The sequence below is a fragment of the Agelaius tricolor genome, unplaced genomic scaffold (genome assembly GCF_023055355.1).
Source record: "Agelaius tricolor isolate 1412-34295 unplaced genomic scaffold, bAgeTri1.0.p SCAF_53, whole genome shotgun sequence".
Classification (NCBI taxonomy): domain Eukaryota; kingdom Metazoa; phylum Chordata; class Aves; order Passeriformes; family Icteridae; genus Agelaius; species Agelaius tricolor.
The window spans coordinates 2,743,946-2,769,077 of NW_027269313.1; the positions used below are offsets into that span (position 1 = coordinate 2,743,946).

The following is a 25,132-nucleotide window of genomic DNA, read 5'->3' on the forward strand; positions in this document are numbered from 1 at the left end:
ACAGTGGCTTCTCTCCTGGTTCTGTGCAATGCTGTGGGCCATTTTCTTGGTCTGGTTTCCTTTGCTTGGGTCCCATCTGAGTGCTTATTTGGGGTCCAGGCTGTAGGTGCTTTGTGCACTCTTGGAGTTACTCTTGGATCCCTTGAACAACAGGCTTTGGCCCATGACAGGAATTTGTGCTGCTTTGTGACAGAGGAGAACTTTGCAGGCTATTTTGTGTTTGCTGTAGGGAAGGTTGGTTATTGCTTTGGATAATTCACAGACAAACGTAGAACGTTTGCTTTGTGATGTCAGGGCATGGTTTCCACGTCGTTGTGGTGACATCAGAAGGTTGCCTTGGTGCAAGGAAGGCCTGAGTGTCAGAGCAGCCGTAGGTCTTGCTGAGAGCAGGCACATCCTTCTGGTTAAGGCATTTGTCAGGGTGTAGCTGTGAACTGACGAGAGCCTTTTTTTTCTACTGTGTAAGCACTGCCTGCACATTCGTAGAGCAGTGCCACAATGAGGGAGGAACTCACTGCTGCAGTTTTTGCTGCTTTTGCCATTTTTTATTCTGCATATTACCTGACTCAGCTGGCACGTAAGTAGAGGTTTTCCCTGGATGTAACCAAACCGATGTCTTCCTGCTTTTTCTTAGTGACACCATTGAATTAGAAAGAGAAAGAGCATTAGGATGCCACTGGTTTGGTAAAGCTCCTGTCAAGTCATTCAACTAAAAAGGGGGTTTCTGTAGCCACGGGGGCAGCATTTGCAAGGGAACCTGGAGGGACAAGCAAGACAGCTTTGAAAATGTAGACTGGGAGACCTTCTTGGAGGCCCTTCTAAAACCTCTGAAATTGTTCCCAGAATTCAGAGAAAGCTTTTTCTTTCTAAATTTTCTCCTGAAGGGATTTTACTGTCTAACTTGATCTTTAACTGAGTGCTAAAATATTGATTCCCTTTGCAAGGAAGTGCAAACTCCAAAGCAGTAAATGTCTGCTCCAGAACCCTGGAGCTGCTGCTGTGCTGTTTCACAATAGAGCTGCTATAGCCTACGGGGATTTTGGGGAACCTTTCCTGGGCAACTTGTTTCCTGCAAGTTAATGAGAATTACTGTATGCAACTGATTTTAAAAAAAACAGTACCTGAGGGAGAGGATAAAAAAAGCTGCTTGATGTGTTTGGTAGAACAGGAGCACTGAGTGTTAAAGAAAAATTTGCATTTTCTTGGTCATGTTTGTATTCATTTACTGGCAAAACAGGCCAACGTGTAGGCACAAGCAAGAATATTGTCCTGATCCCTTGCTGGCTTTGTGAATGAAATGTGTCTCCTGGAGGGATGTTGTGAAACGGGAAATCATCTCTGTTTGGGTTGACTTGTTCTGTGGGATTCAGAAGCCCAGGCAGTTTTCTCACAGCATTTGTTCATTTTCCCTTGCCCACCACAGGTCACCTGAAGCATGCATTCAGAGGTGCTGATCATGAGGTGAGTGAGAAAGGAACATTTCATGTTCATTTCATGTGTTAAGGAATTGTAGAGCCAGCTGTCAGCTTGGCCAGTACAGTAGAGTGTAGAGGGCCAGGTAGGGAGGCCGAAGGGAAATCCATTTTCATGCCTTTGACAAAAATAAAAAAGGCATAAGTGGATATTTTTTAATTTCCATCTAAGAGCCATGAAGAATTATAAACTCAGTATGGCAGAGAGAATGTTGCTTCCTGACAGCAGCTAGAGGGGAATAGTGAACTAAGAGCAACTCCCTAGAGAGTAGAATTAGTCCATTTCAATTGAGTCAAAGTGACTGAGAATTCTATTCCTATAGATTTAGAATCCCAATGCAATCAAAGTTTCTCATTCTTCCTTAGAAGATGGGGTGGTAAATGTGAAATAAAATGAGGTCCTAAAAGATAAGTGAAGGCCTGAGCCTCCTGCTTCACTCTTGCCACAGATGACAGAACCAACAGCCGTCTCTCCTGTGGCTGCCACTGCTCCTGGAGAAGAAGACAAAAAGGAGCAAATTGAGGTGGATGACCACCAGCCTCCATCAGTGGCCACACCAGAGCCTGAATATCCCGAGGCCGTAAGTCTGAGCTGTGGGTGGTGCTGTCTTTAGTGCAAGGCAGAGGTGCAATTTTTGGAGCAGCCAGAACTTTGCTGTTGCTGGCTGAGGATGCTGAGTCCTGGAATCCTGCCAGGAGCTAGGGATTTCCTGCAGGCAGCAATAGGAGAATGTGGCCGTTGATCTGGGATGTTGAGGCCCCAAAGGGCTGCTGCCTCTGGGAGAGCATCTGGCTGCTTGGCTCTGGGAAGCTCTATCTCTTGGATTCTGCAGCACTGTGGCCAGGGGCACACGTGGTAGTGCTGGAGGTCACGGGGCTTTGTTTGTTTGTTTTCCCATTTTGGAATGGTGTGTTTGGCTTGTGAGACTGCTCTGCAGTTTTTTTGAGTAATTCTTCAGTTCTACAAAGTCTTTTTGCCCAGCTGCCTTTTGGCTTTTGATAAGGTGCAAGGAAATGGTTGTATTGTCCATGAAGCTGTGGGGGGCCGTTCTTGTCCTGTGTGGCCAAAGAAAGGAAGCGCGGAGTTGGGAAACCTTCTTGTGAGGCAAAAAGCAGAAGGGGCAAGTTTCTGTTGATGCATTTAGTGATGAAGTCTGCAGCTTTGGCAGGTGCCTTGGAGCCTGGAGTGGGGGTGAAGCCATAAGTCCTTGACTGCTGTCTTGTGTTGCTCAGAAGAAGAACAAGTAGAAATGGTGGATGCTGTATTTGAACTCAAACGGTCAATGCTGTGGCTGGGGAGCTGTGTGAGTTAAAAGGCTCCAGGGGTGCCAAAGAAGATCAGCTGAACAAGGACCAGCGTGTGGCCAGGTGGCCAGGAAGGCCAAGGGCATGGTGGCCTGTGTCAGCAGCAGTGGGGCAGCAGGAGCAGGGCAGTGAGCGTGGCCCTGTGCTGGGCAGCGCTGCGGCCACCGCTGCAGTGCTGGGTGCACTTGTGGGCCCCTGGGCAGCAGAAAGTCCTTGAGGGGCTGCAGCGTGTGCACAGAAGGACAGGGGAGCTGGGCAAGGGGGTGTAGCACAAGACCAGTGAGGAGGTGCTGAGGGAGCTTTAGCCTGGACAATGGGAGGCTCATGAGGGACCTTCAGGCAGACTTCCATCAATCTCTACACGACAGTACTCTCATCACAAGGGCTGTTTCCCTACTAAACATGCCCTCACTGCATCCAAGTGCTTTAGACACTGGAGTGGGTGACCCTTCCATCTTGTGGCTTGCTGGCTAGTTGGTTTGCTAGGAGAGGAAGCTCTGATCATTTTCTCCTTTTCCAGCAAGCAAAGATGCTTCTGCACAACGTTTCCTGCCCTGTTGCAGCACTGGATGAGATTGTGATCCAGTTTGAGTTTTCCACGTCTGCAGCAGCAGTAGCAAAGGCATTGCGGTCGCTTTCCTACTTTTCCATTTTAGAAATAAAAGCTGCTTTTTACAGAGAAAACTTTGCTCACTGATAGCAGCCAGGGAGGAATATCAACCTTATATCCATCTCGAGTCCTGTTGAATAGGCCCATAATAATTTGGTTGGTGGGATATAGAATCCCTATGTCGCTACGAAATGTTCTGATTTCTCTTTAGAAGATGTGATGGTAGATCTGAAGAGAAATGAGGTTCTAAATGATAAGTGATGGCCTGTGCCTCATGCTTCTCTCTTGCCACAGATGACAGAACCAACAGCCGTCTCTCCCCTGGCTCCCGCTGCTCCTGGAGAAGAAGACAAAAAGCAGCAAATTGAGGTGGACGAGCGCCAGACTCCATCAGTGGTCACACCAGAGCCTGAATATCCCGAGGCCGTAAGTGCCAGTTGTGTGCGGTGCTGTCTTTAGTGCAAGGCAGAGGTGCCAGTTTTGGAGCAGCCAGCGCTTCCTGTTGCTGGCTGAGGATGCTGAGTCCTGGAATCCTGCCAGGAGCTAGGGATTTCCTGCAGGCAGCAATAGGAGAACGTGGCCGTTGATCTGGGATGTTGAGGCCCCAAAGGGCTGCTGCCTCTGGGAGAGCATCTGGCTGCTTGGCTCAGGGGAGCTCTATCTCTGGGCTTCTGCAGTGCTCTGGCCAGGGGCACACGTGGTAGTGCTGGAGGTCACGGGGCTTTGTTTGTTTGTTTTCCCATTTTGGAATGGTGTGTTTGGCTTGTGAGACTGCTCTGCAGTTTTTTTGAGTAATTCTTCAGTTCTACAAAGTCTTTTTGCCCAGCTGCCTTTTGGCTTTTGATAAGGTGCAAGGAAATGGTTGTATTGTCCATGAAGCTGTGGGGGGCCGTTCTTGTCCTGTGTGGCCAAAGAAAGGTGTCGCAGACATCTTTCATGAAAAATCCTTTCTTAGGATTTTTCCTTGTGAGAAGCTGCAGTTTTCAGCAACCAAAGTAAACAATGGTTATCTGCTGCTGTGGAATGCAACAGGTGATTGGTCTCCGGTGGGTGTTTGGATTTCTTGACCACTCATGGCAGAGCTGGCTCTTGCTCTGTCTGAGACACAGATCTTTGTTATTCATTCCTTTTCTATTCTTAGCTTAGCTAGCTGCTGAAGAAACTTTTCCTTTCTATTGCTTTTAGTATAGTCTAATGTAACATATATCATAAAATAATAAATCAAGCCTTCTGATCATGGAGTCAACATTCTCGTCTCTTCTTCACCCTGAAAACCCTTGTGACCACAGTCACAGAAAGGAAGCGCGGAGTTGGGAAACCTTCTTGTGAGGCAAAAAGCAGAAGGGGCAAGTTTCTGTTGATGCATTTAGTGATGAAGTCTGCAGCTTTGGCAAGTGCCTTGGAGCCTGGAGTGGGGGTGAAGCCATAAGTCCTTGACTGCTGTCTTGTGTTGCTCAGAAGAAGAACAAGTAGAAATGGTGGATGCTGTATTTGAACTCAAACGGTCAATGCTGTGGCTGGGGAGCTGTGTGAGTTAAAAGGCTCCAGGGGTGCCAAAGAAGATCAGCTGAACAAGGACCAGCGTGTGGCCAGGTGGCCAGGAAGGCCAAGGGCATGGTGGCCTGTGTCAGCAGCAGTGGGGCAGCAGGAGCAGGGCAGTGAGCGTGGCCCTGTGCTGGGCAGCGCTGCGGCCACCGCTGCAGTGCTGGGTGCACTTGTGGGCCCCTGGGCAGCAGAAAGTCCTTGAGGGGCTGCAGCGTGTGCACAGAAGGACAGGGGAGCTGGGCAAGGGGGTGTAGCACAAGGCCAGTGAGGAGGTGCTGAGGGAGCTTTAGCCTGGACAATGGGAGGCTCATGAGGGACCTTCAGGCAGACTTCCATCAATCTCTACACGACAGTACTCTCATCACAAGGGCTGTTTCCCTACTAAACATGCCCTCACTGCATCCAAGTGCTTTAGACACTGGAGTGGGTGACCCTTCCATCTTGTGGCTTGCTGGCTAGTTGGTTTGCTAGGAGAGGAAGCTCTGATCATTTTCTCCTTTTCCAGCAAGCAAAGATGCTTCTGCACAACGTTTCCTGCCCTGTTGCAGCACTGGATGAGATTGTGATCCAGTTTGAGTTTTCCACGTCTGCAGCAGCAGTAGCAAAGGCATTGCGGTCGCTTTCCTACTTTTCCATTTCAGAGCTTTCAAGAACTAAAAGCTGTTTTTTACAGAGAAAACATTGCTTGCTGATAGCAGGGAGAAAAATCAACCTTATATCCTTCTAGAGTTCTGTTGAATTGGCCCAGTATAATTTGGTTTGGGGGACTTAAAATCCCTATGTCGCTACGAAGTGTTCTGATTTCTCCTTCGAAGATGTGGTGGTAGATCTGAAAAGAAATGATCCTCTTAATGAGACGTGACCGCCTGTGCCTCATGCTTCTCTCTTGCCGCAGATGACAGAACCAACAGCCGTCTCTCCCCTGGCTCCCGCTGCTCCTGGAAGAGATGCCAAAGAGGAGCAAATTGAGATGGATGAACACCAGACTCCATCAATGGTCACACCAGAGCCTGAATATCCTGAGCCCGTAAGTATGAGCTGTGGGTTGTGATGTCTTTAGTGCAAGGCAGAGGTGCAAGTTTCAGAGCAGCCGGCACTTCCTGTTGCTGGCTGAGGATGCTGAGCGCTGGAGTCCTGCCAGGAGCTCGGGATTTCCTGCAGGCAGCGACAGCAGAACTTTGGCATTTGACCTGTGATGTTTAGGCCTCAAAGGACTGGTGCCTCTGGGAGAGCATCTGGCTGCTTGGCTCAGGGAAGCTCTATCCCTGGGCTTCTGCTGCACTATGGCCGAGGGTGCATGTGGTAGCGGTGGAAGTCACGGGGCTTTGTTTGATTGTTTTCCCATTTTGGAAAGGTGTGTTTGGCTTGTGAGACTGCTCTACAGTTTTTTTGAGTAATACTTCATTCTATAATGTCTTGTTACCCAGCTGCCTTTTTCCTTTGATAAGCTTCAAGGAGATGATTTTGTTGTCCATGAAGCTGTGCAGGCCCATTCTTGTCTCGTGTTTCCAAAGAAACAAAGTGCATAATATGAAGCCTTCTTTTGAGGCAAAAAGCAGAAGGGGCAAGTTTCTTTTGATGCATTTTGTGATGTAGTCTGCAGCTTTGGAAATTTAATGTGAGCCTGGAGTGGGGGTGAAGCCATAAGTCCTTGACTGCTGTCTTGTGTTGCTCAGAACAGGAAGGCCATCTTTCAATGGTGGATGCTGTATCTGCAGTTAAATGGTCACCTTTGCGGCTGGGGTGCTGCATGGGCCAAAAGGACCCAGGGGTGCAGCCTGTCTTGAGCTGCTGAAGATGAGGCAGCGTGTGGCCAGGTGGCCAAGAAGGCCCAGGGCATGGTGGCCTGTGTCAGCAGCAGTGGGGCAGCAGGAGCAGGGCAGTGAGCGTGGCCCTGTGCTGGGCAGCGCTGCGGCCACCGCTGCAGTGCTGGGTGCACTTGTGGGCCCCTGGGCAGCAGAAAGTCCTTGAGGGGCTGCAGCGTGTGCACAGAAGGACAGGGGAGCTGGGCAAGGGGGTGTAGCACAAGACCAGTGAGGAGGTGCTGAGGGAGCTTTAGCCTGGACAATGGGAGGCTCATGAGGGACCTTCAGGCAGACTTCCATCAATCTCTACACGACAGTACTCTCATCACAAGGGCTGTTTCCCTACTAAACATGCCCTCACTGCATCCAAGTGCTTTAGACACTGGAGTGGGTGACCCTTCCATCTTGTGGCTTGCTGGCTAGTTGGTTTGCTAGGAGAGGAAGCTCTGATCATTTTCTCCTTTTCCAGCAAGCAAAGATGCTTCTGCACAACGTTTCCTGCCCTGTTGCAGCACTGGATGAGATTGTGATCCAGTTTGAGTTTTCCACGTCTGCAGCAGCAGTAGCAAAGGCATTGCGGTCGCTTTCCTACTTTTCCATTTTAGAAATAAAAGCTGCTTTTTACAGAGAAAACTTTGCTCACTGATTGCAGCCAGGGAGGAATATCAACCTTATATCCATCTCGAGTCCTGTTGAATAGGCCCATAATAATTTGGTTGGTGGGATATAGAATCCCTATGTCACTACGAAATGTTCTGATTTCTCTTTAGAAGATGTGATGGTAGATCTGAAGAGAAATGAGGTTCTAAATGATAAGTGATGGCCTGTGCCTCATGCTTCTCTCTTGCCACAGATGACAGAACCAACAGCCGTCTCTCCCCTGGCTCCCGCTGCTCCTGGAGAAGAAGACAAAAAGCAGCAAATTGAGGTGGACGAGCGCCAGACTCCATCAGTGGTCACACCAGAGCCTGAATATCCCGAGGCCGTAAGTGCCAGTTGTGTGTGTGCTGTCTTTAGTGCAAGGCAGAGGTGCCAGTTTTGGAGCAGCCAGCGCTTCCTGTTGCTGGCTGAGGATGCTGAGTCCTGGAATCCTGCCAGGAGCTAGGGATTTCCTGCAGGCAGCAATAGGAGAACGTGGCCGTTGATCTGGGATGTTGAGGCCCCAAAGGGCTGCTGCCTCTGGGAGAGCATCTGGCTGCTTGGCTCAGGGGAGCTCTATCTCTGGGCTTCTGCAGTGCTCTGGCCAGGGGCACACGTGGTAGTGCTGGAGGTCACGGGGCTTTGTTTGTTTGTTTTCCCATTTTGGAATGGTGTGTTTGGCTTGTGAGACTGCTCTGCAGTTTTTTTGAGTAATTCTTCAGTTCTACAAAGTCTTTTTGCCCAGCTGCCTTTTGGCTTTTGATAAGGTGCAAGGAAATGGTTGTATTGTCCATGAAGCTGTGGGGGGCCGTTCTTGTCCTGTGTGGCCAAAGAAAGGTGTCGCAGACATCTTTCATGAAAAATCCTTTCTTAGGATTTTTCCTTGTGAGAAGCTGCAGTTTTCAGCAACCAAAGTAAACAATGGTTATCTGCTGCTGTGGAATGCAACAGGTGATTGGTCTCCGGTGGGTGTTTGGATTTCTTGACCACTCATGGCAGAGCTGGCTCTTGCTCTGTCTGAGACACAGATCTTTGTTATTCATTCCTTTTCTATTCTTAGCTTAGCTAGCTGCTGAAGAAACTTTTCCTTTCTATTGCTTTTAGTATAGTCTAATGTAACATATATCATAAAATAATAAATCAAGCCTTCTGATCATGGAGTCAACATTCTCGTCTCTTCTTCACCCTGAAAACCCTTGTGACCACAGTCACAGAAAGGAAGCGCGGAGTTGGGAAACCTTCTTGTGAGGCAAAAAGCAGAAGGGGCAAGTTTCTGTTGATGCATTTAGTGATGAAGTCTGCAGCTTTGGCAAGTGCCTTGGAGCCTGGAGTGGGGGTGAAGCCATAAGTCCTTGACTGCTGTCTTGTGTTGCTCAGAAGAAGAACAAGTAGAAATGGTGGATGCTGTATTTGAACTCAAACGGTCAATGCTGTGGCTGGGGAGCTGTGTGAGTTAAAAGGCTCCAGGGGTGCCAAAGAAGATCAGCTGAACAAGGACCAGCGTGTGGCCAGGTGGCCAGGAAGGCCAAGGGCATGGTGGCCTGTGTCAGCAGCAGTGGGGCAGCAGGAGCAGGGCAGTGAGCGTGGCCCTGTGCTGGGCAGCGCTGCGGCCACCGCTGCAGTGCTGGGTGCACTTGTGGGCCCCTGGGCAGCAGAAAGTCCTTGAGGGGCTGCAGCGTGTGCACAGAAGGACAGGGGAGCTGGGCAAGGGGGTGTAGCACAAGGCCAGTGAGGAGGTGCTGAGGGAGCTTTAGCCTGGACAATGGGAGGCTCATGAGGGACCTTCAGGCAGACTTCCATCAATCTCTACACGACAGTACTCTCATCACAAGGGCTGTTTCCCTACTAAACATGCCCTCACTGCATCCAAGTGCTTTAGACACTGGAGTGGGTGACCCTTCCATCTTGTGGCTTGCTGGCTAGTTGGTTTGCTAGGAGAGGAAGCTCTGATCATTTTCTCCTTTTCCAGCAAGCAAAGATGCTTCTGCACAACGTTTCCTGCCCTGTTGCAGCACTGGATGAGATTGTGATCCAGTTTGAGTTTTCCACGTCTGCAGCAGCAGTAGCAAAGGCATTGCGGTCGCTTTCCTACTTTTCCATTTCAGAGCTTTCAAGAACTAAAAGCTGCTTTTTACAGAGAAAACATTGCTTGCTGATAGCAGGGAGAAAAATCAACCTTATATCCTTCTAGAGTTCTGTTGAATTGGCCCAGTATAATTTGGTTTGGGGGACTTAAAATCCCTATGTCGCTACGAAGTGTTCTGATTTCTCCTTCGAAGATGTGGTGGTAGATCTGAAAAGAAATGATCCTCTTAATGAGACGTGACCGCCTGTGCCTCATGCTTCTCTCTTGCCGCAGATGACAGAACCAACAGCCGTCTCTCCCCTGGCTCCCGCTGCTCCTGGAAGAGATGCCAAAGAGGAGCAAATTGAGATGGATGAACACCAGACTCCATCAATGGTCACACCAGAGCCTGAATATCCTGAGCCCGTAAGTATGAGCTGTGGGTTGTGATGTCTTTAGTGCAAGGCAGAGGTGCAAGTTTCAGAGCAGCCGGCACTTCCTGTTGCTGGCTGAGGATGCTGAGCGCTGGAGTCCTGCCAGGAGCTCGGGATTTCCTGCAGGCAGCGACAGCAGAACTTTGGCATTTGACCTGTGATGTTTAGGCCTCAAAGGACTGGTGCCTCTGGGAGAGCATCTGGCTGCTTGGCTCAGGGAAGCTCTATCCCTGGGCTTCTGCTGCACTATGGCCGAGGGTGCATGTGGTAGCGGTGGAAGTCACGGGGCTTTGTTTGATTGTTTTCCCATTTTGGAAAGGTGTGTTTGGCTTGTGAGACTGCTCTACAGTTTTTTTGAGTAATACTTCATTCTATAATGTCTTGTTACCCAGCTGCCTTTTTCCTTTGATAAGCTTCAAGGAGATGATTTTGTTGTCCATGAAGCTGTGCAGGCCCATTCTTGTCTCGTGTTTCCAAAGAAACAAAGTGCATAATATGAAGCCTTCTTTTGAGGCAAAAAGCAGAAGGGGCAAGTTTCTTTTGATGCATTTTGTGATGTAGTCTGCAGCTTTGGAAATTTAATGTGAGCCTGGAGTGGGGGTGAAGCCATAAGTCCTTGACTGCTGTCTTGTGTTGCTCAGAACAGGAAGGCCATCTTTCAATGGTGGATGCTGTATCTGCAGTTAAATGGTCACCTTTGCGGCTGGGGTGCTGCATGGGCCAAAAGGACCCAGGGGTGCAGCCTGTCTTGAGCTGCTGAAGATGAGGCAGCGTGTGGCCAGGTGGCCAAGAAGGCCCAGGGCATGGTGGCCTGTGTCAGCAGCAGTGGGGCAGCAGGAGCAGGGCAGTGAGCGTGGCCCTGTGCTGGGCAGCGCTGCGGCCACCGCTGCAGTGCTGGGTGCACTTGTGGGCCCCTGGGCAGCAGAAAGTCCTTGAGGGGCTGCAGCGTGTGCACAGAAGGACAGGGGAGCTGGGCAAGGGGGTGTAGCACAAGACCAGTGAGGAGGTGCTGAGGGAGCTTTAGCCTGGACAATGGGAGGCTCATGAGGGACCTTCAGGCAGACTTCCATCAATCTCTACACGACAGTACTCTCATCACAAGGGCTGTTTCCCTACTAAACATGCCCTCACTGCATCCAAGTGCTTTAGACACTGGAGTGGGTGACCCTTCCATCTTGTGGCTTGCTGGCTAGTTGGTTTGCTAGGAGAGGAAGCTCTGATCATTTTCTCCTTTTCCAGCAAGCAAAGATGCTTCTGCACAACGTTTCCTGCCCTGTTGCAGCACTGGATGAGATTGTGATCCAGTTTGAGTTTTCCACGTCTGCAGCAGCAGTAGCAAAGGCATTGCGGTCGCTTTCCTACTTTTCCATTTTAGAAATAAAAGCTGCTTTTTACAGAGAAAACTTTGCTCACTGATTGCAGCCAGGGAGGAATATCAACCTTATATCCATCTCGAGTCCTGTTGAATAGGCCCATAATAATTTGGTTGGTGGGATATAGAATCCCTATGTCACTACGAAATGTTCTGATTTCTCTTTAGAAGATGTGATGGTAGATCTGAAGAGAAATGAGGTTCTAAATGATAAGTGATGGCCTGTGCCTCATGCTTCTCTCTTGCCACAGATGACAGAACCAACAGCCGTCTCTCCCCTGGCTCCCGCTGCTCCTGGAGAAGAAGACAAAAAGCAGCAAATTGAGGTGGACGAGCGCCAGACTCCATCAGTGGTCACACCAGAGCCTGAATATCCCGAGGCCGTAAGTGCCAGTTGTGTGTGTGCTGTCTTTAGTGCAAGGCAGAGGTGCCAGTTTTGGAGCAGCCAGCGCTTCCTGTTGCTGGCTGAGGATGCTGAGTCCTGGAATCCTGCCAGGAGCTAGGGATTTCCTGCAGGCAGCAATAGGAGAACGTGGCCGTTGATCTGGGATGTTGAGGCCCCAAAGGGCTGCTGCCTCTGGGAGAGCATCTGGCTGCTTGGCTCAGGGGAGCTCTATCTCTGGGCTTCTGCAGTGCTCTGGCCAGGGGCACACGTGGTAGTGCTGGAGGTCACGGGGCTTTGTTTGTTTGTTTTCCCATTTTGGAATGGTGTGTTTGGCTTGTGAGACTGCTCTGCAGTTTTTTTGAGTAATTCTTCAGTTCTACAAAGTCTTTTTGCCCAGCTGCCTTTTGGCTTTTGATAAGGTGCAAGGAAATGGTTGTATTGTCCATGAAGCTTTGGGGGGCCGTTCTTGTCCTGTGTGGCCAAAGAAAGGAAGCGCGGAGTTGGGAAACCTTCTTGTGAGGCAAAAAGCAGAAGGGGCAAGTTTCTGTTGATGCATTTAGTGATGAAGTCTGCAGCTTTGGCAGGTGCCTTGGAGCCTGGAGTGGGGGTGAAGCCATAAGTCCTTGACTGCTGTCTTGTGTTGCTCAGAAGAAGAACAAGTAGAAATGGTGGATGCTGTATTTGAACTCAAACGGTCAATGCTGTGGCTGGGGAGCTGTGTGAGTTAAAAGGCTCCAGGGGTGCCAAAGAAGATCAGCTGAACAAGGACCAGCGTGTGGCCAGGTGGCCAGGAAGGCCAAGGGCATGGTGGCCTGTGTCAGCAGCAGTGGGGCAGCAGGAGCAGGGCAGTGAGCGTGGCCCTGTGCTGGGCAGCGCTGCGGCCACCGCTGCAGTGCTGGGTGCACTTGTGGGCCCCTGGGCAGCAGAAAGTCCTTGAGGGGCTGCAGCGTGTGCACAGAAGGACAGGGGAGCTGGGCAAGGGGGTGTAGCACAAGGCCAGTGAGGAGGTGCTGAGGGAGCTTTAGCCTGGACAATGGGAGGCTCATGAGGGACCTTCAGGCAGACTTCCATCAATCTCTACACGACAGTACTCTCATCACAAGGGCTGTTTCCCTACTAAACATGCCCTCACTGCATCCAAGTGCTTTAGACACTGGAGTGGGTGACCCTTCCATCTTGTGGCTTGCTGGCTAGTTGGTTTGCTAGGAGAGGAAGCTCTGATCATTTTCTCCTTTTCCAGCAAGCAAAGATGCTTCTGCACAACGTTTCCTGCCCTGTTGCAGCACTGGATGAGATTGTGATCCAGTTTGAGTTTTCCACGTCTGCAGCAGCAGTAGCAAAGGCATTGCGGTCGCTTTCCTACTTTTCCATTTCAGAGCTTTCAAGAACTAAAAGCTGCTTTTTACAGAGAAAACATTGCTTGCTGATAGCAGGGAGAAAAATCAACCTTATATCCTTCTAGAGTTCTGTTGAATTGGCCCAGTATAATTTGGTTTGGGGGACTTAAAATCCCTATGTCGCTACGAAGTGTTCTGATTTCTCCTTCGAAGATGTGGTGGTAGATCTGAAAAGAAATGATCCTCTTAATGAGACGTGACCGCCTGTGCCTCATGCTTCTCTCTTGCCGCAGATGACAGAACCAACAGCCGTCTCTCCCCTGGCTCCCGCTGCTCCTGGAAGAGATGCCAAAGAGGAGCAAATTGAGATGGATGAACACCAGACTCCATCAATGGTCACACCAGAGCCTGAATATCCTGAGCCCGTAAGTATGAGCTGTGGGTTGTGATGTCTTTAGTGCAAGGCAGAGGTGCAAGTTTCAGAGCAGCCGGCACTTCCTGTTGCTGGCTGAGGATGCTGAGCGCTGGAGTCCTGCCAGGAGCTCGGGATTTCCTGCAGGCAGCGACAGCAGAACTTTGGCATTTGACCTGTGATGTTTAGGCCTCAAAGGACTGGTGCCTCTGGGAGAGCATCTGGCTGCTTGGCTCAGGGAAGCTCTATCCCTGGGCTTCTGCTGCACTATGGCCGAGGGTGCATGTGGTAGCGGTGGAAGTCACGGGGCTTTGTTTGATTGTTTTCCCATTTTGGAAAGGTGTGTTTGGCTTGTGAGACTGCTCTACAGTTTTTTTGAGTAATACTTCATTCTATAATGTCTTGTTACCCAGCTGCCTTTTTCCTTTGATAAGCTTCAAGGAGATGATTTTGTTGTCCATGAAGCTGTGCAGGCCCATTCTTGTCTCGTGTTTCCAAAGAAACAAAGTGCATAATATGAAGCCTTCTTTTGAGGCAAAAAGCAGAAGGGGCAAGTTTCTTTTGATGCATTTTGTGATGTAGTCTGCAGCTTTGGAAATTTAATGTGAGCCTGGAGTGGGGGTGAAGCCATAAGTCCTTGACTGCTGTCTTGTGTTGCTCAGAACAGGAAGGCCATCTTTCAATGGTGGATGCTGTATCTGCAGTTAAATGGTCACCTTTGCGGCTGGGGTGCTGCATGGGCCAAAAGGACCCAGGGGTGCAGCCTGTCTTGAGCTGCTGAAGATGAGGCAGCGTGTGGCCAGGTGGCCAAGAAGGCCCAGGGCATGGTGGCCTGTGTCAGCAGCAGTGGGGCAGCAGGAGCAGGGCAGTGAGCGTGGCCCTGTGCTGGGCAGCGCTGCGGCCACAGCTGCAGTGCTGGGTGCACTTGTGGGCCCCTGGGCAGCAGAAAGTCCTTGAGGGGCTGCAGCACGTGCACAGAAGGACAGGGGAGCTGGGCAAGGGGTGCAGCACAATGCCAGTGAGGAGGTGCTGTGGGACAATGGGAGGCTCATGAGGGACCTTCAGCATCTCCTCAGTGTATCCAAATATTTTAGCCATGTTTGGAAGTGACTTTTCCCCCATTGTTTTAATTGGGGTTTTTTTTGTTTGCTTCGAGGAGGAGGCTTATTCATTTTCTTTTTCTCCCAAGTATGGGTTTTTTTGCAATTATTTCCTGCCCTTGTAAAGCACTGTGACTGGGTAAAATTTTATATTCCAAGGTGGCACTTCTGGAATGCAGTGTTTTTGCATGAGAACACATCATTCTCTGCAGGGACCTTGGTGCAGAAGGAGCTGTTGTGGCTCCAGGCCAGCCTGTAGGGCCTTACTGATCACTTTGAGCTTAGCAATGCCTGTGCCTTTTTTCAGCCCAGTCAATCAGTCTGTGTTGTGTTTGGGAATTGAGCAGGAGATCAATGCCTTTGCATTCCAGGTGGTCCTCAGAGATCAGAAGAGCTAGGCGGGGTGGGCTGCATTTCTGATTCCATAAGGACCTACAGGAATGCTTCACATTCCCCAAGAGTGTGGTTTATTGAGCAACAGGAAAGCAATCTCAGGATTGCTGCTGATTGGGGCACTGCTACCGAGTGTTGATGTGTACATAACAGAGAGGACAGTAAAGAGAGATTATAGTAGTGAGGTCTATCTATCTCTCTATCTATCTATCTATCTATCTATCTATCTATCTATCTATCTATGTAACATTTACATAATTGAATCTTCCTGGCTCTTGTCCAAGGCAGTTGGAGGTGCAAAGCTCACCTAAAGCATCCCTTTCAGGAGAGGATTAGAGACAAATTCCCTTGACGGATTCCGAGCAGGCAGAGATGTTTCCCCTTCCAGATATGGTGGTTTTTCCCCTCAGAGTTGTTTTCCTCCTCTGGCCTCTTCTGCCCTCAAGTCCCCAGTTAATTCTTTAAATTTCTGCCTGTCCTAGAGAGGTGAAACAATTCCATGTTTAGGTGGTGTTTGGTGACTCTGGTCATACATGAGTTATGTGACACATGGTTTCCTTCACTGGCATCCCCAGGGCTGTGTAAGTGCATTCATTAATGGGGCCTTAGGAGAGTGTCTGTTTCTGCTGGTCAGAATTCTCAGTTAACAAAAGAGGGAGAAGAAACACCTTGGTCTTCTTCCATATACTGAGGTGGCCATAGAGGCTCTGTGACCTCCATCAGAGATCTTTGCATGCATCCTCATCTCCTGAATGACCAGGTTTTCTAACAAGAGTGTGGATATCAGAAAGGCAGGAATGCTGGTGCAGGCCTGAACATGAACTCCAGAAGTGTCTCTCACAAGGAGTGAGCTTACCCAGGAAGCCACCTGCAGAGCCAGGATGGAGCTGTGGGACAGGGCGGGGTGTCAGTCACTACTAAAAGACAAACAGGACATGGCAGAAGCAGAGGGAGGCCCTCAGCAGACCCTTGAGAAATGCCACACCTTCCCTGTCAGCTGCCTGAGAGGCTGTTGGAGCTTCAGTCCCAGATGGACCCTGATTGTAGGGCCAGGGTCACTTTGGAATCTGTGCCTCCCCTCAAACAGAGAATGACCCAGCAGAACAGCAGCACAGTGCTTTGGGAACGTGTGAGCCCAGCAGTCTTTGAGTCTTGGCCCACAAAGGTCCTATGGGAAGTTGGAACCCATCTTCTCTTGCTTTCTGTGCAGGTGCTTCTAGAGAAAGAGCAGGAGCAGATTGCTTCAACAGAGATGCCATGGCAGATTCAGGGAGAGCTGTTCCCAGGCCGAGAGCAGGAAGAGCAGCTCAGGCAGCAGGTGGAAGAGCCACAGGAGAATGGCCAGGTAAGCCTGACTGGCCAGGGGACAGAGGGAAGGGCAGGAAGAGGGGCATAAAACCAGAGCTCTTGGGACTGAGGAGGCCAGGAGTCCCACAGGCACTGGAAGCACAGAGCCTTGGAATTTGTAGAGATCAGCACTGGGACAGGAGGATTACCTTGGAAGCAGATGTGGATAGGAAAGCAGAAAGAAGTGGCTGAATAAATGTGATTTTGAGGCTGCAAGAGGAAAAAGCTGAGTCTGATGGCAGCTCCCAGTCACTTGCTCTGCATTTGTGTGTACAGAAGATGAAATCAGAGCCACAAGCAGAGCTGCCCGAAGCTCAGAGTGCCATCATGGCAGTGAAGAGAAAGAACAAGGAAGACTTGAGAAGTATTCAAGAGGAGAATCTCGATCAGCAGAGGGGCGATCAACAAAACCAGGTGAGTGAAAGAGTGGCAGGCACTCCACTCATGAAACATCCTCTCGCTTGTTTTTTAGAGAACATGAAGGAACAGCTGAATGCAGAGCTTCAGATAGCTGACACTAGGATCAAGGCAAGGCAAAAGAGGCTGGAGGAAGAAATGAAAATCATCAGAGAGAAACTTAATGTCTTCCCTCAGTCTCTACAAAAGCAAGTGAGTGAAAGAGGGATGCAGTCACTGCAGTCACCAAACTGGTGGTTTCTGCCTTTCTTGCCTTTCCACTCAGAGCAGCAGGGAGTGGGGTGATGCCTCCGAGTGCTGTCCTGCTGTAGTGTGTATCACAGTCACTCTGAAGGACATTTCCTGGTGTGCTGATTCTCCATTGCTGCCCTTGACAGGGAAACTTGTCCTTTGGCCTTTTGGCCAGCAGTCATCCAAATTGATTCCTGCTCTTCTGTTCTCAGACCCAGCTGGAGGATTGGAACAAGCTGTCTGTATCCCTTGTCAGTCTGTTCTTTGCCTTTCCTCACAGTCGATGACTCCTGGCTGACAGGGACAAGCTGGAGTCTCTGACTGCTTTGTTCTGTTTGATTTGAGGTGCAAGTGTTGGCATCTCACCGGGCAGCCTGCGAAGACTTCCAGCGAATGTCTGGCAATGAAGGACCCCAGGTTTTGAGTGAGGCACAGGAACAGTGCCCACCAGAAAGGCTCCAGGTCCAGCACATCATGGGCTCTGAACCTGCTGCCGCAGCAGCATTACCTGGAAGAAGCCATTCTGTAAAACCTGGGAACTCAAGCTCAGGCAGTTCCTTCATCTCTCCGAAACAGGAGACTGAGAAGAGATACCTGGAGATGCTGGGTACGTCCAGGGGGTTTCTTGTCTGAGGGACAGTGTGTTGTGTGCAGGTGTCAGCAGAGCTGTACCAAATGCTCCTCCTGAGTTTGGTGTCACAGGGCCATTTAGGACTCCCCAGAGGAAGTGCTGTGCTCCGAGGCAGCGAGAGAGCGCTCTGGGTGTTCCTGCTGCCTCTGAGGGTACCTTGGACTGGCTTGGGTTTGCCTGAGCTTGCCTCTCTGCTAAAGGCTCAAGCAGGAATTGTTCTTGGATCAGCAGAAGGCTGTGACCTAGCAAATGATCTAGGCAAGTCCTGTGTGCTCGTGGCCAAACTGAACAGAATTTTCAGCTTCCTAAATTCCCCTTAGACTCCTGACTTCCAACCAGCCATCAGAACATAAAAACTTCACAGAAATGGACTGGCTTTGGAATTTTGTCTTTTTTGTTGTGGATTTTTTTTTTTTGGGGGGGGGGGAGGGGGTGTTTTTGTATTGTTAATTTTTGTGGGGGTTTTTTTGTTTTGGTTTTTGTGGGGTTTTTTGTTGTGTTTTGGGGTTTTTTTTGTTGATGGTTTGTGGGGTTTTTTTGGTGGAGTTGGTTTTTCTCCATCCTGAAAGAGCCCTTCTGCTCTACATCTTACTGATGGCATTTTTATGACTGTTACTGTTACCACTACTACATCTGCAGTTTATTTTCATGAGAATGCTATCTTTTTGTCAATAAGAGCTACTTTGAAAGAACATCAGGTTACAGGACAAATAGAGAGCATGTGCCCCTGAAAAAAAAAACAAGATACTTTTGTAACAACCTTTATTTAATCTTCTAGTTTTATGTTTATCAAGATGTGTCCAAGAGACACATCCAAGTGGCGTGATCAGATAAAAGTGTAATGCAGGCATTTCTCAGGAGAGAGCCTCCAGCCCAGCCATGCTCTATTCCCCAGATCCATGGCACTTTTCCATACCCGATTCCCACTCTTTCCCATGACTGTTAGAATCCTAGCCATTGGCCCAAGCCCTGCTCAGATCAGTCTCTAGGAAAACACATCAAGTCCTTTGTGATTCTGCAGCACAACCCAATGAATCTGCTTCTTGCCCAGAACAGCTGCCAGTGCTGTGCTCTCAGATAAGACCTGGTGGGGCTGAGACCAGAGCCCGGTGGATTCTTTGTCTACCATCACCTGTTGGGACAAAAAGGGCATTGATCTGTGCCTCGGTGAGGCTGATCTCAAAGCCCATCCTGTTGTGTCCTGAATGGGAGCAACAGCTTGTAAGGGGCTCAGGTTCACTCTGGCTTCTTCCCATCAGTGCCTGTCAGTGCTCATGCTTGGGCTTTGCCAGCCTTGTTGTGCTAGCTGCCCTGTCCCTGAGGGCTGGAGGGACTGCAGAGGCTGGAGCCATCCTTAGCTGGGAGAGGGGCATCTTTCAGCTCAGCCTGCTCATAAAGGGTGAGGGTCCTGATGCTGAAAGGCCCGTTGGGATTAGGTCTAGCATGAGCTGCTCGGGTTTACAAATGGGAAGGAATTCTTTTGGCAAACTGCTGAAAGGTGGGCAAGATGTCTTTCTCTCCTGGGAATGCATCTCCCTGTGCTTTGTTTCCTGTTAAGAGAACTCCTCAAAGGACTGTACAAAATCAGTCTCTGTGCCAGCCATCTGTACTGCAGGGCTGCCTGTCCTGTTGCTGTTGCGGTTGTTGTTGTTACCCAGCTGACCACAAAGGGCTCAGAGCCCCAGGCAGTGGGGCTGCCTTTTGATCTCCTAAAAGCTGGGATCTCTGCTTTTAAGTCAGCATCTTGCATTTTGTTTCCCTCAGGGAGAATGGTGAACCAGGAAAATCCCATGATGAAATACACGGAACTGGAACATATTGGCAGCGGGTGAGTCCAACTGCAGTTACTCCTGCACAACCATGGGCCAGGTGTTTTTCTGGCAGAATGTCTATCCTGTGTGAAGTCAAGCTAGCTGCTAACATGTTCAGACACTGGGGATAGATTGTCCCATCTCTCAGTGCTGCTCCGAATTTGTGAGTGGGCTCAGAGGGCATTGTCAGAGACATCTCTATGCCGCCAAGGTCTTGCCTGCATCAAAGAGCATGGAGAGATCTGGGAGATCTCTATATGTCTCAAGTGTGGGAATGCTCTGTGTTAATTCCCTTAGCATTTTTCTGTGTCTCAAAATCATACTGCCACACTAATGAAAAAAGAAGAAACTTGCTTGCCTGAAAAAGCAACCTATCCCCTATCAAAGCTCTGAGATAACAGTTCCCAGGAACATTTCTTTCCCTTCATTTGCAGAAGGAAATACTCTGTGGTCAGGATAGGAATCACACAGTTTAGAAAGTGAAACCCAAGAGGAAAGACTAAACTCCCTTTAGAAGTTGAACCCCAGAGCTTCAGGAACAGGCCCAGTGCCCATGCACTTGAGAGGAAAATGCATCATCTGCCTTCTGGCAGAGCCCTCCTGCAACCTGCAGGTTTTAGGCATTTACAGCACAGATTTCCTGTGTGGGCTGGCTTTCACTCTAGGAGCTAAACAGCTTCTCCTTTCTCTGCTTCTGTTTTGTTTCTAGGGGTTTTGGACAAGTGGTCAGAGCACTCACCAATGCCACAGGAGGAGAGGTAAATGTCAACAGGCCCTGCAAACTCTGCTGCTCTTGAGGGGCTTTCCCCTCTGGTGTGAGCTGTGGCTGGAGCTTTGGGCAGAGCTGTCCTGAAAAGGCACAAGAAGCACAGACTGGTGCCAGCCTGCAAAATACATCTGGGACTTTGTCCTCCTCAGCTGCCGGAAGGAAGGCACAGAGGGCAGCGGTTCCTTTCAGAGAAGGACGCGCTCGCTCGCTCTCCATTGCTAAAACAAAGGTGGTGCCTTCGAGCACCTCACTGCTCTTTGGGGCTACAGCTTCAGAGTCCTGAATTCTCATTTCTGGCTGCCAGCAAATACATCTGAAAGTTCCTGGTAGTTCCTTAGCCACCTGCAGTGCTGCACTTGGGAACTGCATGTAGGGAGAGATCTGCAAGGTGCCCTAAAAGCCCTAAGCCCTGCCCGTAGCCCAAGATGTACCCACAGAGTATTAAGGCATGGATTACTTCTTCTGAATCCCATCCAAAGCAGCAGAGAGTGTGGTCAGAGGTTTGCGGGTGATAGCTGAGACACCACTGTTACCAAGTGGTCAAGGCAAAATGTCAGTGGCCCCACGTGTGCTGTAACTGGCCCCCAAGGGAGCAGAGAAATGGGCTGTTGGAATGTCAGTTCCTCATTACTGCAGTGCCTCATCACAAGGCAGTTTGGCACAGCTCAGCTGTGTCATTGCAAAATCACTTGCTCCATGTGCGTTGTGGTCTTGTGCCACCAACTTCTCGAGTTACTGATTTTCAATGTCATTTTAGGTGGCCATAAAGAAAATAAATCTAAAAGGACTGAGGAAGAAGCAACTAACCGTTAATGAAATCATGATCATGAAGAGGTGTAGAAGTCCCAGTGTTGTGAATTATTTAGACAGGTGAGAGGTCTTGGTCTTATCCTATCAATGGGCATTTACATACAGCAAACATGAGAGGTTAAAAACCCACTTTGGTCAGTGGCAGAAAGTAGAGCTGTCAGTTTTTATTTATTCATATTTCTCTATTCATCTCCAATGGATGAGAAGAGACTGCATATTTTCTGCATGAGTCTTCCTTGGCACACCTAGTTTGAAAATTATTCCAAAATTATTCAAAACCTGGATCAGCTGTATCTTCCTAAGTCAATAGCCTCCAAGTACACTGCCTCCACATTTTTTTTTGGGATTGATTTTTTAAAGTTTCCTAAATGCTGATGAACCATCATAAAGTGGATTTCCCTTAGATCATTGCCCCTCTTTGCCATTGCTGTACATGCCAGGAAGACAAGGTGCTTATTTCCAGAAACACCACGCCTGACAGGTTTTTATCTGGGCTGTTACTAAACTGCATTTTTCACTTGCTGGCCATCTAAGACATCTCCTTTTTCACAGCTGTGTCTTTCTCCTCCAGACTGCACAGACTGCAAACAATGCACAGCCAAGAGGGAATGTCTATTCCTTTCATTCTGTCCTAGTCACAAAGGAACTTGGAAACAAGAAACCCAGAAGCAAAATATCAAGGTACCCATGGATGTTTATATCCACATCCTTGTTTCCTTCTTTCAGCTACCTTCTGGGTGAGGAACTCTGGCTGGTTATGGAGTACATGGATGGAGGCACTCTGAGCGACATCATCAGCAAGACTTGCCTGTCTGAAGACCAGATGGCAGCCATCAGCCGGGAGGTCAGCAATGCCATCTGTGTTTCCAAGGGCTTGGGCAGGATTGTCTCGGAAACAGGGGCTCAGACCATGAGAGGTTTCATGGGCCAAGCTTTGTTTCTGTGTTGCTGGTATGCTATGGGCAAGTAAAAGCACCTCAAGTGAAAGGCCTGCCAGTGCCCCTGCACTCCCTGTACTCAGTGCCAGTACTCTTATCTCCTGCTGTTGTACTCTCGCTCTGCCTCTTGTATTTGCTGTTCTCCATCTTGCCTCACTAAACTTTTGCCTGTCTTCACTGCATTCCTTGCCTGTGAAAGCAAAGGTGCTGGTGGCAGGATTTCAAACAAACAGCAAAGGAAAAAAGAGAGACTCATTTCTCTCAGTCCTCAGCTAAAAAGGATAGGAGTGCAGCCCAAATGCTCTTTGCTTCTGAGCACATGCACTGCAGCAGCAGTCAGTCTGGCTGGTTTGCAGGGGACAGCCTACAACAGCAGGTGCTGTTGCTCTTTCAAAAGCTGACATGCCTTTCCTCAGAAAGGTCCTGCTCTGCAAGTGTTGGAGCAGCAAGCTCTTCCTCTCAGTGGCACTGTGTTCTGCCATTACTCCCCATTCCCCTGGAGAGGGAATCTTTTAGATTCTTTGTTTCCTTTCTTGTGTGATGAAATCCCATCACTCATTTTTGCCCTCCTGTTCCTGTTTTCTCTCTCAGTGCCTGCAAGGACTTTATTTTCTTCACTCAAACCATGTGATCCATCGAGATGTGAAGAGCTGCAACATCCTTCTCAGAACCGATGGTTCTGTCAAGCTGGGTCAGTATATTCTTGGTCAGGTGCAGCATTCCAGGGATGTGGCTGTGGGATTGCTCTGAGTGACTGCCAGCTTCCCAAAAATGGTGCTGGTGGCAGCGCAGGGACCACCATGACCTGGTGACATGTTTGCAACATGCACAGAGGTATGACAAGGAACAAGCAGTCAAGAGTGGCCTTGCTCTGTGTGTGTCCCTTCCAGAGGGAGGGAGTTACGAGTCTAAAGTTTCCAAAGAACAAAAGCCACTGCTGGAGACAGTGTAAAACATGGGGGGATTTTAAAAGTCGCCAATGCCAGGAGATTCAACAGCACATTTTCAAACTTCTACTGGGGAATTCTTTTGCTTGCTTTCCTAATTGCACAGAATTGAAATAAAACCAGTATTTTGCTTTCTCCTCAGCTGATTTTGGCCTCTCTACTCAGCTCACCCCTGAGCAGAGCAGACGGTGCTCAGTAGCCGGGACAACTTGGTGGCTGGCGCCTGAAATGGTGACGCATCAACCATATGGCCCCAAAGTGGACATCTGGTCTTTTGGAATTGTGGGCATCGAAATGGTAGATCAAGAACCTCCTTACTGGAACCAAAGTCCTGCCTCAGTAAGGAGCAAATACTCAGTTATCCCACTGTCTTTCTCACCTGTCCCATGTCCTGTGTGCTATTGGAACTACTTCCACCAAGGTCCCCTCCTAAAAATGTCCCTGCAAGACATCAGCATTTGCTGTAGTTTTGGTTCCATCAGTAGGGAAAAAAATCCCTCTTCCAAAAAAGCCTCTCAAGCTGGTGTGAATCCTCAGAGAAGCAAATGTGCTTTTGCTGATGTAGTTCCCACTAACTAGGTCAGTCAATGAAATCAGCTGCCAAGGCAAGATCTGCGGGATGGTGGAAAAGCTGTGGCTGCATCAGGGTTTGGGTTTTTGGTTGGTAAAGGAAAATCATCTCTAGGTCTCTGCCAGGGCAGAAACTACCACTGAAGAACAGAGGTTAAACAAAGGGATGTGGGAGAGCACTTAGAGATGTGAAAGCAGCAGGTGGAGCCTCATGTTTCCTTTTTATCCAGGTTAAACTCATGATAGCCATAATAGGGACCCCACAGCTGCAGCAGCCCAAGCTCCTCTCGCCTTGCCTGCGTGACTTCCTGAGCCGCTGCCTGCAGACCGATGAGGAGCGGCGCTGGTCTGCCAAGGAGCTCCTGCAGGTAAAATGTGAAGGGGCTGCAGGTGAAACAGGCTCTGAGGGATGGGCTCCTCCTCCACTCAAGTCCAAGGCATCAGATGAGCCCCCTTCCTCCTCACCTCCACTCTTCAAATGAAAATGGTGAGGAATCCTAGACTGGGCTGGGCTGGCAGGGCTCTGTAAAAGTCCTCTGGTCCAACTGTCCTGCAATGAGCAGGGACATCAGGTTGCTTGGAGCCCTTTGCCACCTGACCTGGAATGGTTCCAGGGATGGGGCACCTACAAGCTCTTGGGACAACTTGTGCCAGGGTGGCACCATGCTCTGAGTGAGCAAATTCTTCCTTAGACATACTCTTATTAGATCTCCTTTGTTTTTTGAAAAATTCACCCACATTCTATTCTAAGTGGCCCTGTAAAAAAGCTATCCACCACTTTCTTCAAAACCACTCTGAAGTCTTAGAAAGTGGCAACAAAGTCTCCCTGGGGCCTGTTCTTCACAAAACTAAATAACTCTGTCTCTCTCTGCATTTCCTGAGAGGAGAGGTGCTCTGTTTTCTGACTGTTTCTGTCACCCTCTTTTGTAATTTGGTGGGGTCTTGAGTTTTATCTAATGGCAAAACAATTGAAGCAGAGCAATGCAGGGTACAGAGACATGAAATGGTGGTGGTGGAACCCAAGGAAGCCAGTCCCAGCTGAGCAGTCAGAGATTTGCCTGTGGGCTGGAGGGGCTTTGGGGGGCTCACTGGGAGCCTCTGAGGGGCCCTGGTTTGTGCCCCCCAGCCCACCCTTAGAGGTTTCTGGCACACAAACAGGGCCCCTCAGAGGCTCCCAGTGAGCCCCCCACAGCCCCTCCTGCCCACAGCCCTGTGCCAGGGTTACTGCCAGGTTGTGTGGCAGAGAGGGAACTGCAGGGCCCAGTGCCACTGGGCTGGCCCTGCTGGGAAGGAAGGTGCCATTCGAGGGGCAGGGCATGGAAAGGCAGACACTGCTCTGTCTCCCTGCACAGTGCAGTGCCTGTCTTGCAAAGGCAGGGACCTATGTGAGTCATTGGAGTTTCCTGCAAGGGAGAAACGCCAGGGACAGAAAGCACCATTTCTAGAGCACTGGCAGGGCAAAAATCCCAGCAAGATGAAGACATCATAGTAACAGATGAGTGGGATTCTGGGCCAGGTTTGCCTGTGATGGCAAGGTCCTGCACATGACAACTGGGGAGCAGATTGTCCCATTGTTCTACTTTCTGGGTCTTTCTAGGAACTAGAGGAATCCTGATTGAGCCTGTGAAGCACTGAGCTTGGAAAGTCATGTTTCAATGTTCTTTGTTGTTTTGTTTTTGTTTTTTTTTTCCTGTGGACAGCATCCATTTGTTACAACAGCCAAGCCAGCATCCATTTTGGCACCACTCATCAACTCAGTCAAGAAGAAGTAGGAGACGAGAATGTAA

At 49.5% G+C, this 25,132-nt stretch overlaps 1 pseudogene; it reads left to right on the plus strand.

The window, feature by feature from the left end:
* Positions 1-498: 498 nt before the first annotated feature.
* On the plus strand, positions 499-25,132 carry LOC139604601 (serine/threonine-protein kinase PAK 3-like; annotated as a pseudogene).